Genomic DNA, 17,714 nt, shown 5'->3' with positions numbered 1-17,714 from the left:
AAAATTGCCCCCAATTTCATATTTATTCAAATTATGGAAAAATTTAACCATTGTAACTAGAGTGTGATGTTTACTTGCTTTCACATGAATTAAATTAGTCTATAATTAAAAGTAAAAAGGTGGTATGATAAACAACTCAAAAATTGAAGGTGTGAACAGAATAAAAATAAAAATTGAGAAGTAAAATGATGTTTTTGAAAAGAAGACGAGGCAAATTATGCATCGTGACCTACATATTCAGAGCCATATTCATGACGCATGATAAGCAAATGTTGTTTAGTCAACTGATGATTGTAGAATTTTTAACACAGGAAGTGATGCAAGCATGGAATAAATCAGTCTCAAATGATTCCTATTGATATTTACTGGCAATTAAGAAAGGAGGTGAGTTTGTGGCCATAGAGTGTCTTCTTCCTTAGTAGATGCTCTAGAAGAAGATGGACATATGACCTTTCTTGTGGTTTTTCTTGCAACAACCTGCTTACTAGAAGCACAATTTATTATATTTTTCAAACTTTCATGACTTAATAGTTTTGAAATGGAAAAAGATTCAGAGATAAATATTCAATTAGCGCAAAGAGCAAATTGTTTGGAGTTGATAATACATCCCTAACAATGTTTTTTTTTTTTAAAGTCATACTTTTCATTTGGTATGATTTCTTGCAAAATTATATAATTTTTATTTTTAAAAATTAAAATTTTTTAAATTAAAAAATATTGAACTTTTTTATTTTAAATATGTAAATTATTTAAAAAATAATTATAATTAAATTTTTCAAAAATTATTGATTCGAAATAGAAAGATATTGGTTTTACCGTCAGAAATAGGAGAGAGAGAGAATGGGAATGAGAGGGACATGTAAAAGTGGGGAGAAGTTGTGATCTTCAAGTAGGAATCGATAAGGTTAGATATATGAATGTGGGTTAGAAAGTGATGAAAAAGTTGATGACTTTGTATTCAGACTGCTTCCAAAGTAGCATTGATACATTACAAGATAATGAGACAGAGAAATCTTAATTCAGATTTATGGGTCCAATTTGATTAGACCAAGCAACCCAAACCCTACAACACACTTATCATATTTTTTGTTTTTCTTATCCCATACCAAATTCAAAAAGCAACTGCACTCATACCCAATTGCTATCCCCTTCTTTTCGCCAAATTTATAATTTTCTTAATATTTATATAAAAAAAGTCAATTACTATTCTTACATTTTTCTTTTCAAATCAAATTTGATCGTATCCAATTGCCTTTTTTTTATTACCAAATTTATAATTTGATATTAATATTTATGTAAGAAAAATCAATTAACACTATAATATTTTTTATTTCAAAATTAAATTTGAAAGTAGTCAAATATATAATGGATAGAGTACTTAAGAGGGTAAAATTTACGCAAAGAAACTAGTTTTGAATTGTACGGTATATTTGAACCGAATCTAATTTTTATTATTTACGTTCGATGGAGACCGATGATAGTTTTTAAAAATGAGAATTTCGAGACTTATAATTTTTAAAAGTATGACGAAAATCGTAGACTTATTATAAAATTTGAAACGAAAATTTTTTCGTTCAGAAAATAATTTTATATTTTAATTATTTTTAAATATTTTTATAATTTTATGTATTAATTTTTTTTCTATTATAAATACTATTTCTTATTTATTTGGAACTCCCTTTCTAATTTTTGAAAAATTTCTGTATTCCCACCTATTTATATAAAAAATAGAGATCAAATTATATTATTTTCCACTCTATTACACCCATCCATCAATTTCTTTTGTCTTTTTGATAAAAAAATGTCAAAGATGGAGATTATCAAAACAAGAAGTCATCATTTTACACTTAATATAATAATTAAAAAAATAAAAAATTTATATATATGTACAGTGTGGTTACAGGACAGCACTTTGGGTTGATGTAGGTGTCGGCCACTGGTGGTGAAGAGTCCCCATGGATTTCACAGCCAACAAAAGAAACCACAAAGCTTAAGCCTGCATCTCTTGCTTGCTTACTTACATGTGGGATTGTCCCACTGCCTTTGCTCTTTGCGTAGACCTTTTACCCATTTCCTGCAAATGATATGGGACTATGCTCAGTCCCCACGGTTCGATTCTGATCTGGTTTTCAATTTTGAATGTAACGCCCCGGAAATCCGGACCGCTACCGGCGCTAGGATCCAGATCGGCATAAGGCCGCCGGGACCCGTAGCAAGCCTAACATGTACCTGTAAACCTGTTTAATCCCATACATAATCAACATCATACATAAAAATTAAAACTTCTTCTTGCATACATGCTATCAATCACCAACTCAACCTGTGCATACTCTGAACATTTACATAAATAAAGTCCCTCTGTGGGATCTCAACAAGCCTCAAAGGGCTATACAACATATGGTGAGTTGGTTTACATAAACATAGAGATCATGTAAAGATACAAATGGGATTAACAACATACTATGGTCAAGCACAACTCTAACCTCAATAACATTAATACATAAAGGGACTATTCAAAAATACATCATTTTACAAATTTGTCATGTCCACAACTCTAACTATCTATTACATCAACCTGACTTTATTCTTCCTGCCTTCTCTATCTATCCCGTACCTGCAAACCTGGGGGTTAGGGGAGAGGGGTGAGCTAGATGCCCAGTGAGTAGAACTATAAAAAGAATATTTAAAACATGCTATCATGAAATGCGTCACTGCACAAACAAATCACACCACGGATGGACTGATTCAAAAATCCCTCAACTCCATGCCCGGCCCTATTATGGGCACCACAGGACTTCGTATTGCCCGGCCCTATTATGGGCACCACAGGACTTCGTACAAAGGGCTAGTGAGTCGTGCAATGTCCATCCCCCATCAACAACAAATAATAATGCAATGCAACATAGTTCGTGATTCTAATGCAAACAACCTATAATATAATCATGATGCATGAAGCATGATAAAAGCATTTAATTTCTTAATTTAAAAGGTTAAGTATAGTTCCACTCACCTCTGGCTGACTCTGACAACTCTGTAGCAGCTGGCTCACTGCTGGGGTCCTTGGTTCCTCGGGTCCGAACCTACACAGGTGGACTCCAATGAGGGACCAAACATATATAAACATGACTCTAATATATACCCCAAAACCCCCCTAAAACATCATTAAAACATCACAGAAAATATGCATGAAATGGCTGAACAGGGCACTTTCGGCGGCACCTTCGGCGGCCGAAAGTGCCAGACAGAGACGAAACTCAGCTAGGTTCGGCGGCACCTTCGGCGGCCGAAAGTGCCAGACAGAGACGAAAGTCTCTTTTCGGGGGCAACTTCGGCAGCCGAAAGGCCTGCCTCCCCAGCCATGTTCGGCGGCCGAAAGTGCCTTCGGCTGCCGAACCTGGTTTCTGCCAAAGGGCAGAAACTTGGCTCCCTTTTGCCCATTTCGCCTCCAAACTTACCAATCATGCATATTTTTCAACCAAAGCATGCATACAAGTTCCTAGGGGCCTCAAACAAGCATATACCCCATCTACAACACTCCACAATCACACAAACAAGCTACATTGTTCATCAAACATCAAAAACCTAACATTTTCTCAAATATACATATATCCCTAAACATGGCATTCTACCCCTTTAAAACTTTGTAAAACTTGTTTAAAACACATAATAAGGGTGGATCCGAGCTTACCTCTTGAAGACACGAGAGGAAACGACCTTAGCTCGGAGATGGGGGAGATTTGAGTTCTTGAACTTCAAACCTCCAAAACTTGCTTTAAACTTGTGAGTCTTCAAAATAGAAGTTATAAACTTGTTAAAACCATGAAAAATCTAAGGAAAACACTCAAGATTGAGGGAGGAGCGGCGGAGACTCACCTTGGCCGACGAAGGGGGAAAAAGCTCGCCCGTGCGGACCAAGGGGACCCTTTTATAGTGGCTGGCCAGGCCACGTTCGGGGGCCGAATGTGCCTCCGCATCCATGCAATGTTCGGCGGCCGAACATGAGGTTCGGCGGCCGAACCTGCACTTCCCTCACTCATGCTTTCGGGGGCCTAACGTGCCTCCAAAACGCATGCATGTTCGGCGGCCGAACCTGACTTTCGGCGGCCGAACCTGGGTTTTCCTCCAATGCTATTTTCTTGTAAAACTCATGTAAAACCATACTTAAAATCATTAAAAACATGAAAACATTTTATAAAAACATGCTTTTACCCTTCTAGAGGTTTCCGACATCCAAATTCCACCGGACGGTAGGAATTCCGATACCGGAGTCTAGCCGGGTATTACATTGAAATTGTTGCTTCGTTTCAATTTTGGTTTTATTTTCAATTTATCATCCAATTATAGAGTGAATACAAAAAATACACATCTTTATTTAAAATTATCTCAAAATTATTATTAAAAAATTAAATATGTTGAATCCAATATTGATGGCGAAAATGGTAATGTGACCTTATATGGGTTATAAACACTCCTCTCTTGAGTTAATTTTTAAGGTGAGTTAGATCTCACCCAAATTTAACATGGTATCAGAGCACATGTGATTTATGACTCCAATATCAAGAATCCAGGTAACATCAGTATTTAATTGAGCATAACAATTTTCAGAGGTATTAAACTTACCAGCGAAATCCATGAAATGAGATTCAGATTCAATTAAGGTGTTTGGAGTTGCAACTGTTTTCCCTTTCACCAGATGATTAACTTCTTCCTTTAATGAACTCAACATTGATGTCAGTTCATTAATTCTAGTTGAGATGTCAAAGTGATCTAGGGGGTTGTTCTCTACAGGCTTAGTTTCCCTAACTGTGGCCACCAATCTGGTGCCTTTAGAACCCCTAACTAGATGAGTGCTCCAATTTGGGTACCCAATCAATTTGAAACATCATTCTCGAGTGTGCCCATCCATATTGCAGTGGGTGCAGTGAGCCTTCTTAGTGTCTAATTTTCATTTTATTTAAAAGCACTAAGGATTTTGAGTTATCATTTATGTCCAGAACGTCCCTTTGTGATTCAAATTTAACAACCATGGAATATGCTTTATTTATAATTGGCAAAGGGTCCATTCCCAGGATTTGACCTCATTCAGGCCCATTAAAAATTACGATTAGTTATCAGCTCTGGACATCCCATATGTACAAGTAGAGAGAGTTTCCATCGAGCCAAGCTCGTCCTAGAGCCTCTTTAGCTTAGTAAAGTAGACCGAGACAGAAGTTCTCTTGAGCTATAAGAGATATTTTTCTATGCAACTCATATACCATAGGTCCGTTGCATTCTCCAAACCTCTCACAAATCTTTAGCTAGAAATCTCTGGCTACGACAGTGTATATAAATCCATTCACCAATTCTTTGGAGATGGAATTCAAGATCCAATATGTGACCATGAAATCACATCTCTTCCACTGTTCATAATTCTCAGATTCCTTACTAGGTATTGAAACTGTTCCTTCAACAAACCCTAACTTCATCTTGGCACTCAGGACTATTCTAATAGTCCTATTCCAAGATCGGAAGTTAGATTCTACCAGAGGTGTAGAGACTAAGGTCATACTTGGATGATCGGATGATTGAAGGTGTAACAGCCCGCTTACCGGACCATCACCGGCACTAGGATCCAGATCGACTTAAGGCCGCCGGGACCCGTAGTAAGCCTACTGTCAACTCTAAGTACCTGATTACAGAAGGCTCAAAGGATTTCCCATTCCCTGGCTTTGTCCATTTTCCAACGTTGTACTCTACTTTTGCTCTTTGCCACTGTTTTTTCGTTTCGTCATCACTAGATCTATCGAGGACACTCAGTATAATTTTCATGTAAGATACAATGCGTTGCTGTGAGCTAACCCTAGCTTTGATATTGAGGTTGAAGGTTAGAAAAATACTTTTAAGAAAAAGCACTATCTTAGATATAGTTGAGAAAAAGCATATTGAGAAAAACTATTTTGACATTTTAATGTTTTTATAATTAAATTATATCAAAAATAATATTAAGTTATTTTTTAAATATTTTTTAAATAATATTTAAAAAAAAGTGTTTTTCTCCGCATGATAATACCAAACAGACCCAAGTAAAATGCAATTTACCTTCTAAATTCTGAATAAATAATAGCTTTTATTTGAATTTTTAATAATAATTTGAAGCAAATTTGAATCAAAAGATAAGTTTAGTATTTTTAGACTCTCTGTATAGTTTAGAGACAAATTAAATCTTTTAGCCTTTTTAATTTTTGATTGAAAGTTTTGATTTCAATTTAGAAATTAAGCCAAATTAATTATCAAATTGATATTTTAATTTTAATCTAACTTATAATTAAATAAAACGAGGCCGGCATATCTTGAACTTTCACTAACCGATTAAATTTACACAAAAATTTTTTCTTTCGCTCATATTTTTATTAAAATGTCATAATATTTTATGATATAAGTTTTACGTTAGTATAAAATTTAAAAAATATCGTTGTTTGTAAATAATTTTGGAAAATTATTTAGATATAAAATTAAACTATATATCTTAAATTAAATTATATACACTGAAATAAATAACTGATAAAGGTATAAGATTTTTTATATGTTAAAAAAAATTATAAGATTTTTTTATATTTTTTATTAATATAACAGTTATAAATTCCATGATTATATTTATATTTATATTTATAGAATTTATATATAATTAAAGGATATAATAAGATTGTTACGAAAAAATGGAAAAAAGAAATGAATTGTGGTTGGTTAATTAGCCTACCATTGTTTTCCATGTTTCTTTTATTTTAGTTTTTAAATGAAGATATGATTAGGAAGGAAAATCCAATCAAATATGTTTACATCGAAGTTTGGAATTTTTAAGATAAATTAATATTTATTTTATATTAAAATTAGATATTTAATTAATAAATTAAAAGAGAATTACTATCATATTTTTAAAATTTTAAAAATTTATTAATTTATTCGTATTTTATAATATTCAATTAAAATATTTTTATATTTAATAAAAATCAACTCTATAGTTTTTAAATAAAAAATTATTAGTTAATTTATTTTTATATTAATTAAATAGACTAAATAATATAAATATTCAAAATTACAACAACTACATAATAAATATAATTAAAATCATAAGAATTAACCAATATAATTATTTAAAGCAATTAATTTTTTTAATAAAAATTTTATAAAATATAAAAATATTTTAATTTAATAATTTTAAAGGAAGTGCAAATTTTAATTAATTTTTTAAAAACTCAGACATTTTCCATTAATTTATCCTTAAATTAATAATCAAAAGAGAATATTTTAACTTTTTTATGTTGAATTTCAGTATTAAAAAAATAATAAAGCATAGGATAACAAATTATATAATATTGATCATTATTAATATATGAATCTCACATAAAATATTATTATATAATATTAATTCATATGCTTCAAATCATATTGTATAACATTTAAATATTAAAAACATATTAGACCGCGACACTTAAAAATAAATTATGATTCGTCGCTATATAATGAAGCCTTATAATAATATTTTGATAAATAGATAACACAATCCTATTTGAGAAAAAAAAAATTCAAACACCTTAACATCTGTCGGTTCATCATCAAGATTTACTCTCTCCTGAATAAGATGAATTTAAATTATCGTTAGCAAACATAATTTAGTGAGCTCCGTTACGTCTATAATCACAAAATCTCTAACCAGTAATTCGGCGGAATCTCTTATTAGATTAGCTAACCATATCATTTTAAATAAACTTGAAATGTTGTATTTAATTTTATTTTTTTACGGTATAAAAGGAAAATGATCTTAGAGATAAATGTATACAATTCTTATACAATACACTTGAATTTTAAGGGATTCTTTATACTCGTTTTATTATTCGGTTTACTGATTTGAGCGTTAAATTAGGTATTGTAGACACCCACTATCTCACATTCAAATTTAACTAATCACAATACAGATCAACCTTAAGCTACATCAACAAAATATATATTTAATTATTAACTAAGAAAACCTTAATTTCTTTTTCCAAGTTTAACTAATCACAATACATCAACCTTCAGCTACATCAATAAAATATATATTTAATTATTAACTAAGAAAACCTTAATTTCTTTTTCCCATATTTGATGACAAAAGTAATTAAATCATGGTTTAATTAATTCTCCCAATTGTAATTTATCCTGTCATTTAATTTCTTCTAATACAAGATATGAGTTCTCCTTCTCAATGAAATTTGTATAATGTATATTTAATAAAAATTATTTATTTTCATTATTGAAATTATTTTTTTTATCATTTTATGGGCAATGTGAAGCATTAAAATTATTTATTTTTCATTATATTAATTATATTTTATAACATTTGAAACCCTTAAGTCTATTGTATTATTTTTTTTTTGATATACAATATTAGTATATATATTAATTATATTTTATTAAAATTTTTGGGGTTTAGAAAAAAAAAACACATTGAACATTTAAATTGCATAATTTATTGAACTCCTAGAACTATAATGAGGAAATAATTGATTTAACATTTAAATTAAAAATCATAATTTATTGAATTTCTTAAAAATTTACAAAAGTATAATGATTTAGGCATAAATTACTCATAATATAGATGATTTATTAAAATAATTGAAAATGGTTCCACTTATTACTTTATTATAAAATAAAATTTATTTATTGTATTTTTAATTTTATAAAATGATAAAGCTACTTTAATTTCATAAAAATTTAAGATATGATATTAGTTAAATTTAAAATACACTGTATTTATTTTTAATTATAATAATTTTATAAATCTAAGTCTTCAATAATTTTTTATTAAGGTAATTAATTTTTTTTTATATTTTTGATTTTATTACAATTATATTGTATTTTTTTTTGCCAATTAAAACATAATCTTTTAAAATTATTTCAATTGTACCTATAGTTGCTTATGTCGTTAAAAATTAATGAACTTGCCGCATCTTCAATCTACGTTAATAAATTTTAGAAAAAAATTGATAATAATTTAAAAGTTTAGAATAAAATTACAATAAACTAAAAATATAGAATTTTTTCAACAAATTATTTATTTTATTATTATTTTTTTAAATTTATTCTAAATATTAATATAATTTAAAAAAATTATAAATTAGTATTATATTTGAGAATTAAAAGAATAATTAAAAAAATATCCTAAAAAATTATTTTATTATTTTTAATATTTTTAAACTGAATCATATTAAATATTATTTTAAATTATTTTTTAATACTTCATAACTAATGTATTTAATAAGATTATTTTCTTAACTATAATTTTAAAAGTAATGCTAAATAGTAAGTATATTAGACATATTTAAGAAAAATCGATTGATAATAATTTTAATCAAAATAATATACAGATAAATTATTATTGTTATAAAATTATTGATAAAAATTAAAAAAAAATTGAATAATAATAATAGTAATTTTTAAATATACTTAATAGTGAAAAAGAGTAACATAAGCATCCGACTATATAAGTGGTAGGATGTATTTGGTCATATATTAAAATAATAGAATTTAATTGTAAAAAATATAAATATAAATTGAAATTGCAATAAAAATAAACGATAAATTTTACTGATGTAGCGCAGTGATATGATATTCACGTCGAAAGTTTAATTTTTTAACAATACAAATAATGGTATGATACAATTGAATCAATTTTAAAAAATTAAATTTTAATTAAAAAAAATATAAGTATATTTAGCGGTTAACTATTTTTATCCGTTGAGATATTGAATGAATTAAATTCAAAAATTACGAATGTTTAAAAATATTTTTAATGTTAAAATATTTTCTAATTCCGTCTAATCTAGTATTGAAAAAATTATTAATCATTTCTTATAATATTAAAAAATTTACTAATTAAATTTTTAATTTTAAAAAATACATTAAAATATCAGTATAGTCATTTCCTATAATATGAAAAAAAATTTTAATTAATTTTTTAATTTTAAAAAATATATTAAAACGTTAGCGTGGTATTTTAAGAAGTTTGTTAATTCAACCTTTTATTATTTAGCTTTTATAATTTTAAAAAATTTATTAGTTAATTTTTTAAATTTTTAAAAAAGTTTATAAATTAGTCTTTTCGTATATTATGTGGAATTTAATCTTTTTTATAATATTTAACGGTTAAAACTAATGAACCGACTAATTAATAAATTTTTTAAAATTTTAGAGATGTTTTAATATTTTTTTAAAATTAAAAATCAAATAATAATTTTCTTCGTACTATAAAAATTAAATAATAATTTCTCTATCGAAAAATTATTCAAATATTGTAGACTCAAAAAAAAAAGGAAAATGATGGAAAGCGGAGTGATTATATTAGCAACTTTTGATGTAATAATAATAATAATAATATGTTATAATGAGTATGTATTAAATGTAATTAATGTTGCTTAATATTCACATCAAATATTTGAAGATTATTGATGCCAACTACATACGCAATTATTCTAACTCATCATCAACTTAATATTCGGTGTTTTATACATTATAAATATATAATATAATGTTTTTTTATATATAGTAATTAATTTTTAATGAAGTAATAAAAAATTTATAAAACAAGACCAAAATAAATTGACTAATTATTTTTTTGATAAAAAATTTATAAAATATATTTACGTCTCCCTAAATTATTTACAACTTGAGAGTGATTTTGAAGTTAAACAAGTTTGTTTTTTTATTAAGAAAAAAAAATAAAATTTGTAATATATAAAGATTTAAAAAAATTAATTTTAGAATTTAAAAGAAAAAAAAAAATAAAGAACCTAGGACACCATAAAGTGCAAAACAGCATGCTGCTCTTAGTCTTGATCATTAGTATTCAGTATATCAATAACTCTTCAATCTTGTCTTCTTCTGCTTATGGAATAATTTTGAATCGATCTGAATTAAATAAATCAAAAATTGAAAATTTTACTATTTATAAAAATCAAATCAAATTGATTTTGATTAAAATCGAATCAATTTGATTCAGTTCGACTCTATTTGATTTTTTTTAATTTTTAATAAATTTTTTATTTTTTATATTTTATTTTTAATATTTTAAAATTTAATTAAAATATTTTAATTTTAATATAATCTAATTTCTCTATATTATTGAAAATAACATATTATTATCACTAATCGATCCGGTTTGATTTTTTTTTTCTGATTAAAACTCAACCGAACTGAAATAAATAAAAAATCAAACTGAATTTTTAAATTAATTTAATTCGATCAATTTTTAAATTTTAACCGAATATTACTCACTCAATATCATCTCATCCTCAAACAAAAAATATTTTGAACAATATATATATATATATATATATATATATTTTATGTATTACTCAAATTTATATAAAAAATAAAGGATATTTTGAGAAAATGATATTTTTAATTAAAATAAATAATTATTTCTATTTAATTAAGCTGGATTTGAACTTAAATCAAGTACTTATTGAGTGGTAATTCCTTTGGATATATGATGAGATACCCATATTGATGAAACATGAAATATGAAATGTGTCAGTAAAGTGAAGTGGCCATAATCATTATCATCATAATTCAATGGGAAAATTTTTTCATAATGTTGCTGCTCATACTAAAACTTCCCAATTTCAATTTTATCTCTCTATATATAAATGATTCTATAAATTATTGACTCTATATTTTCATTTATTTCATAAAAAATATTTTTTATATTTTCTAATATTTGAAATATTTAAAAATTTTAATTAATAACAAATAATTTTAAATTAAAAAATAAATCATTCTCTTTTAAAAATAAAAAATTTTATCTGAAATAAAAAGAATCTACATATTAATTAAAAAATTTAATGATTTTTTTCCTCTATCATAGATTTTGGCACTACATATAAGTTTCCAAACAAAAGCTTCTCAATGCATAATTATTAATAGGATATTTACGGTATAGTCCATCAAATTTAGTAAAATTTTCAATTTAATTTTTACTTATTTAATAATAAATAATTTAGTCTGTAAATTTTTATTTTATTAATAAAATAATCTTTTTGTTAAATTTACTGTTCATGAATAATTAAATAAAAAATCAACTCAAATTAAAAGAATTAAATTAACATAAATATTAAAACTATAAAAATTAAATTATTATAAATTATTAAATTCAACTATTAAAAAAATAAAATTTGAATAATTAGATCATTATAATTTAACAGTAAATTTTAATACAAGATTTATTTTATTACCATAATAAAATCTTTAGAATTAAATTATTTATTATTATAATAGAGACTAAATTATAAAATATTTTAAATTTCAGAATTATATTATAAATTACCTTTATTAATATTATCTTAAAGAGTTATAGCCTAGAATAAAGCAAACTTCAATTAATAGGTTTTGTCTGTTTTAAGTGATTCGATGTGTTTCTTTGTATGTCTTCTAATTTCAATTAATCAAGTAATGAATATGGATCGAGTAAACATTTTGTCGGTTTATATTATAATTAAAAATTAAAATTTTATTATTTATAAAAATTAAATCGAATTAATTTTGAATAAAAAATAATGTGAAATGAATTAATTTTTAATTAAATTTTGATTATAATTTAATTTTTTTATATTATCAAAAATAATATATTATTATTATTAATTAATTTAGCTCAATTTTACCGATTTTTTTTTTATCAAACTTTGGTAGTGCTGTGTGTTTTTTCATGGATATTTTTTTGTCAACATGGATATTTGGTAATGCAAACTTATTGACACGTGATAATTGTGTCTCATTTCATAAAATGTGAACCGATAATTATTTCTTGTTTGAGTTTGCATTTCAGCCCACAATTTTCGTTAATGCAGTATGAATCCAGATATGTTTTCTCATTCATCCATGTTGATACAAATTCTTTTGAAGCTAAAAAGGAGAAAACTTGAAAGACAATATGTCAGAATTTTTTTTTTTCTTCCTAATTGAAAATGAAGCCTCTATTATTTGAAATTTTATTTTTTCTTTTATTAATTATCTATTTCATCTTTTATGTACTTATTTTACGTTATTTATAAATAAAAATATTAATATTCACTTAATAAATTAGTTTCGTTATATAATAATTCTGCATTTTAAAATTTATGATGAACTGAACGGATAAAAAAATTTAAAATAATGGAATCAGTAATTAAAGTTGTAGGTAGATGTAATTAGGGATGAATATTTAGTCAGTTAGGTTTAAAATCAAACCGAATCGAATAAATTAAAAATTGAAATTATGGTATTTATGAAAATCGAACCGAATTAATTATAGTCATAAACTAAATCGAACTGAATTGATATAATTCGATTTGATTCAGTTTAGTTTGATCAGTTTAAATTTTTAATAAATTTTTTATCTTTTACACTTTATTTTCAGTATTTTAAAATTTAATTATAATATTTTAACTTTAATATAGTCTAATCTCTCAATATTATTAAAAATAATATATTATTATTAATAAGTTCCGTTCAATTATTTTAATTTTTTCTAATTAAAATTGAATCGAATTAAAATAATTAAAATTTTTAAAATTAAAAATTGAATCAAATTAAAATTAATAAAAAATTAAACTAAAATTTTAAATTAATTGAGTTGAATTAATTTTTTCAATTTAAATCAAATAATTATGTATGGATTACACTTCACTTACCAATTTCCTTTCTCATCAACAAAGAATTTGTTTTTAGAAAAAAAAAAAGCACAAGCAAAAGAGATAGGAAGATAGTTCTCACGTACCCATCAAATGTCAAATAATTATTTTCTAGGGAAAATGAATGAATTAATTAATTAATGAAGCCTAAACAAAAATTAAAAACAGGGAGACATATTTGATATATCCCTAACTATCATTTCAGCTATTGTTTTTGCATGATTAGATAGGTAGATTTTACATGTTCAAAACTTAAAAGAAAAAAAACAAATTTTTAGTGTTAATTTTGATAAGTCTTCTTCATACGTGTATCAAATTTCTTAGATTAATTTTTCATTATTTCCCATTTCTATTTTATATTTAAAATAAATAATTATAGAATATTATTCAGAAAAATCAAACTTTTAAAAGGGTTTGTAAATTAAATTTGGAGAGATACCCTAATAAAATAAAAAATAAAATTTAATCTTTAATATATTAGATTAATTATATTAAATAGTTTAAATTTATTTTGATGTTAATATATTGTAAAATAAAAAAGATTTTTAAAGTGAATTGTACAGGAAAAAGTAAAATTGATTGTCCCCCAGTCTCTGCTTTTATTGAAAGTGTGGAAGGTGACCTAACATCTAAAATGACCTAATTTCAACTATATGTCACCCAAATCAAGTGATAACCATCTATAATACTATTAGCTAATAGTCTAATCTTGAAGACTATGTGTTATGGTTTTTTATTCTAGAATGATGGGAAATTGAAAATCTTACAAAATGTCACTGCCCTCATAATCTATATTTCACTGTAGAGCATTTCATTTTGTAATATGTGAAGTAATCGGAAAATAAAATTATACAGTAATTGGTTAAATCTGAAAAAAATACGGTGGTTATGGATGTCATGTCCATAACGGCCATTAACGGCCATTCTGACACTCAAGTCAATATATTAAAAAATGGAGTGAATGTAATGAATTGTTTAAAATTTTAATAGTATGAGACTTTTATCTCTTTTTTTAATACATTAAAAAGGTAAAGATAAATAAAACATTTTCTGATAATCCGGCGATAATGTAGCCGTATGCTTAATATAAGATATCACCAACTAATAGTTTGGTGATCCCGTGATTATAAATATAATGAAAATATACTATTCTATGCTTGATAACTATAATTTTATACCAAGATTTATTCTACCTATGGGAGGATGAATTTTAATGATAAGTCAGGTGTTTGAGGTGTCCGAATTTTTTTTTTTTCAGGTGAGACTGCATTTTTCACTTGTCATTCTTGCCACATGATTATTTTGTATTGATAACTCATAATTTATTTTAAACGATTATTATATAGATCAATATGGATGATAAATTATTTAATTTCTTTGATTTTGATTATAAATCCATCAATTTTTCGATTTTTTCTATTTAAATCGATTTTGATTTTAAAAGTAAAATTCAAAATAATTATGGTATGATCTCTATCCAATTTGGACTCAAAATTTATTAAAATGACAAAAACTAAACACTCTATCCATCACAAGACATAAATTTATAAAAAAATAAATTTATAATATATTATTTACTTAGTTTCCCATTAAAAAAAATAAAAAAATTAAACTAATCACAACACTTTTTAAAAGAAAAAAAATACCGAATGAAATCAGTTCTGATTCAAAACTGACATATTAAACTAATCCATTGCAATCTAGTTTAATGGGAAGAATCCAAAATCGGCCTTCGATTAGGTTATTATGATACGATTTATGAATAAAACTATATTATCAATCTAATTCTAAATTCAACTTCGAATAAATTCAACTTTTAATAAATTATTATGATACGTTCAAAATTGATATTATTAAGAGATAGAGAAAATAAATTTTTTTTCATCTTGAAATAAAACTGAAAATATTCGAGTAATTTCCTGTATGTCTTGCCATCCCCAACTAATGAATGGGAATGGCAGGCATAATGAAATGGATTAAAAAAAGAAGAAATGAATTGATTATATTAGTATATTCTATACGTGGAAAGATTAATCACAGGTTTTGAAGTGCATTAAAAGAAACCCTAAAAAAGTACATGCTATGTTTACTCAACATTAAAAAAAAAATTTTTTATTTATTTCTTTGAAGCTAAAAGTTTTATTGGAGAAATCCCAAGAGTAAGAATTAAGGCAAAAAGAAAAATATAGTTATTAATTAATAAATTACTATATATTATTAATATTCGTTAGGAGGATTGTTCATTTTGAAAGCATACACTATATGTAAGTAAACTTGTTAAGAGTTATCATGTCAATTTCAGTTAGTATAGTTTGATGTTTTTCCGAGACTTAGCCTGGTGGAAAGTGCATTCTTGTAGCATTGAGAGGTCTAAGGTTCGACTCCCACAACCCCTATTTCAAAAAAAAAAAAAATAGAAATATTAAAAAGTTATTTAAAAAAATATTATTTAATTTTTATAATATTAAAAAATTTACTAATTCATCTTTTAATTTTGAAAAATTATCAAAATATAAATTATTAAATTAATTTTTAATTTTATAAATTATTTTAAATTTTACGCTAATATTATGACTTACAAATAGATTTTAGGTTTACTAAATTCAAATAAATTTTACAAATCAAATCAAACTTTACCACCGTTATTGATAGATTCATTCAAATATCATGACTGGATAAAAAACATTTAATACATTGGATTTATAATAAAATCTTTTTCTTTTGGGTCTATTTATAGAAATTCTTTAATGTATATTAGGTCGATAATTATTATATATACAATAATTATATTTTGATGGTTGATAATTATAAAATTAATTAAAATATTTATAATAATATTTAATCTGAAACTGATTTTAAATTTTATGGTAAATTTAAATTAAATCTAATTTTTATTGTCGACATTTAATGAAGACTCATGATAACTTTTCGGTAAAAAAATTTCGAGACGCACAACTTTTAAAAGTGTGATTAGAGCTGCAGACCTATCACAAAGTTGGAGGTGAAAATTCCAACGGTTAGAGGCTAATTTTACATTTTAATTATTTTTTTAGATATTTTTATAATTTTATATATTAGAATTTTTTAGATATTTTTTTAATTTTACGTATTAAAATTTTTTTATTATAAATAGCTTTTTCTTAATTATTTAAAACTCACTTTTAATTTTTTAAAATTTTTTTCTTTTATATTGTTTGAATCAAACGATATTAGTTAAAATTTTTGATGAAATTTCTTTATTAATTAATTGGTCCTTAATAAATATTATGTAAAATTAATTATGCACCATAAAAAATTAGTATTTATATTAATATTCACATATTTAAATACAATGAATGCAATTCTAAATTTAGAAATTTAATTTTGTTTTCTTTTCCCTTTCCTTAACAAAAAAGGCAAAAAAAAAAGAAGTAAATAGTAATAGGTAATAATTCATCTAGAAAATTTATAAATTAAGATAAGAGATTTTGTGTGAGATTATTGAAATCTAATAATGAAAATAATGCATGAATGTATTGCTCAATAACTTGACTATGTAAAGATCCTTTGATTTCCAATCCACAAGTCAACATAATTCATGATTATAACCATTAATAAGATTGTCAACAACTTCCCTTCATCACCATTTTCCAAATGCTCCCTATATTACAACTTTTTTAAATTCAAAGGACAGAGGTAAACTCCATTGATGTTTTCTAACTTATTGATGTAGGATACTTGACACCCTGCCAAATGACTAGGGATGAGTATTCGGTCGGTTCAGTTAAGCATTTGGTCAATTTGGTTCAAAATCGAACTGAACCGAATAAATTGAAAATTGAAATTTTAGTATTTATGAAAATCGAATCGAATTGATTTTGATCAGAAATCAAATCGAACTGAATCGATCTGATTCAATTCGATTTGATTCGGTTTGATCGATTTAAATTTTTAATAATTTTTTTTTACACTATATTTTTAATATTTTAAAATTTAATTAGAATATTTTAACTTTAATATAATCTAATTTTTTATATTATTGAAAATAATATA

The sequence above is a fragment of the Manihot esculenta genome, chromosome 11, assembly GCF_001659605.2.
Source record: "Manihot esculenta cultivar AM560-2 chromosome 11, M.esculenta_v8, whole genome shotgun sequence".
Taxonomy (NCBI): Eukaryota; Viridiplantae; Streptophyta; class Magnoliopsida; order Malpighiales; family Euphorbiaceae; genus Manihot; species Manihot esculenta.
Note: the sequence above shows the minus strand (reverse complement) of the source record.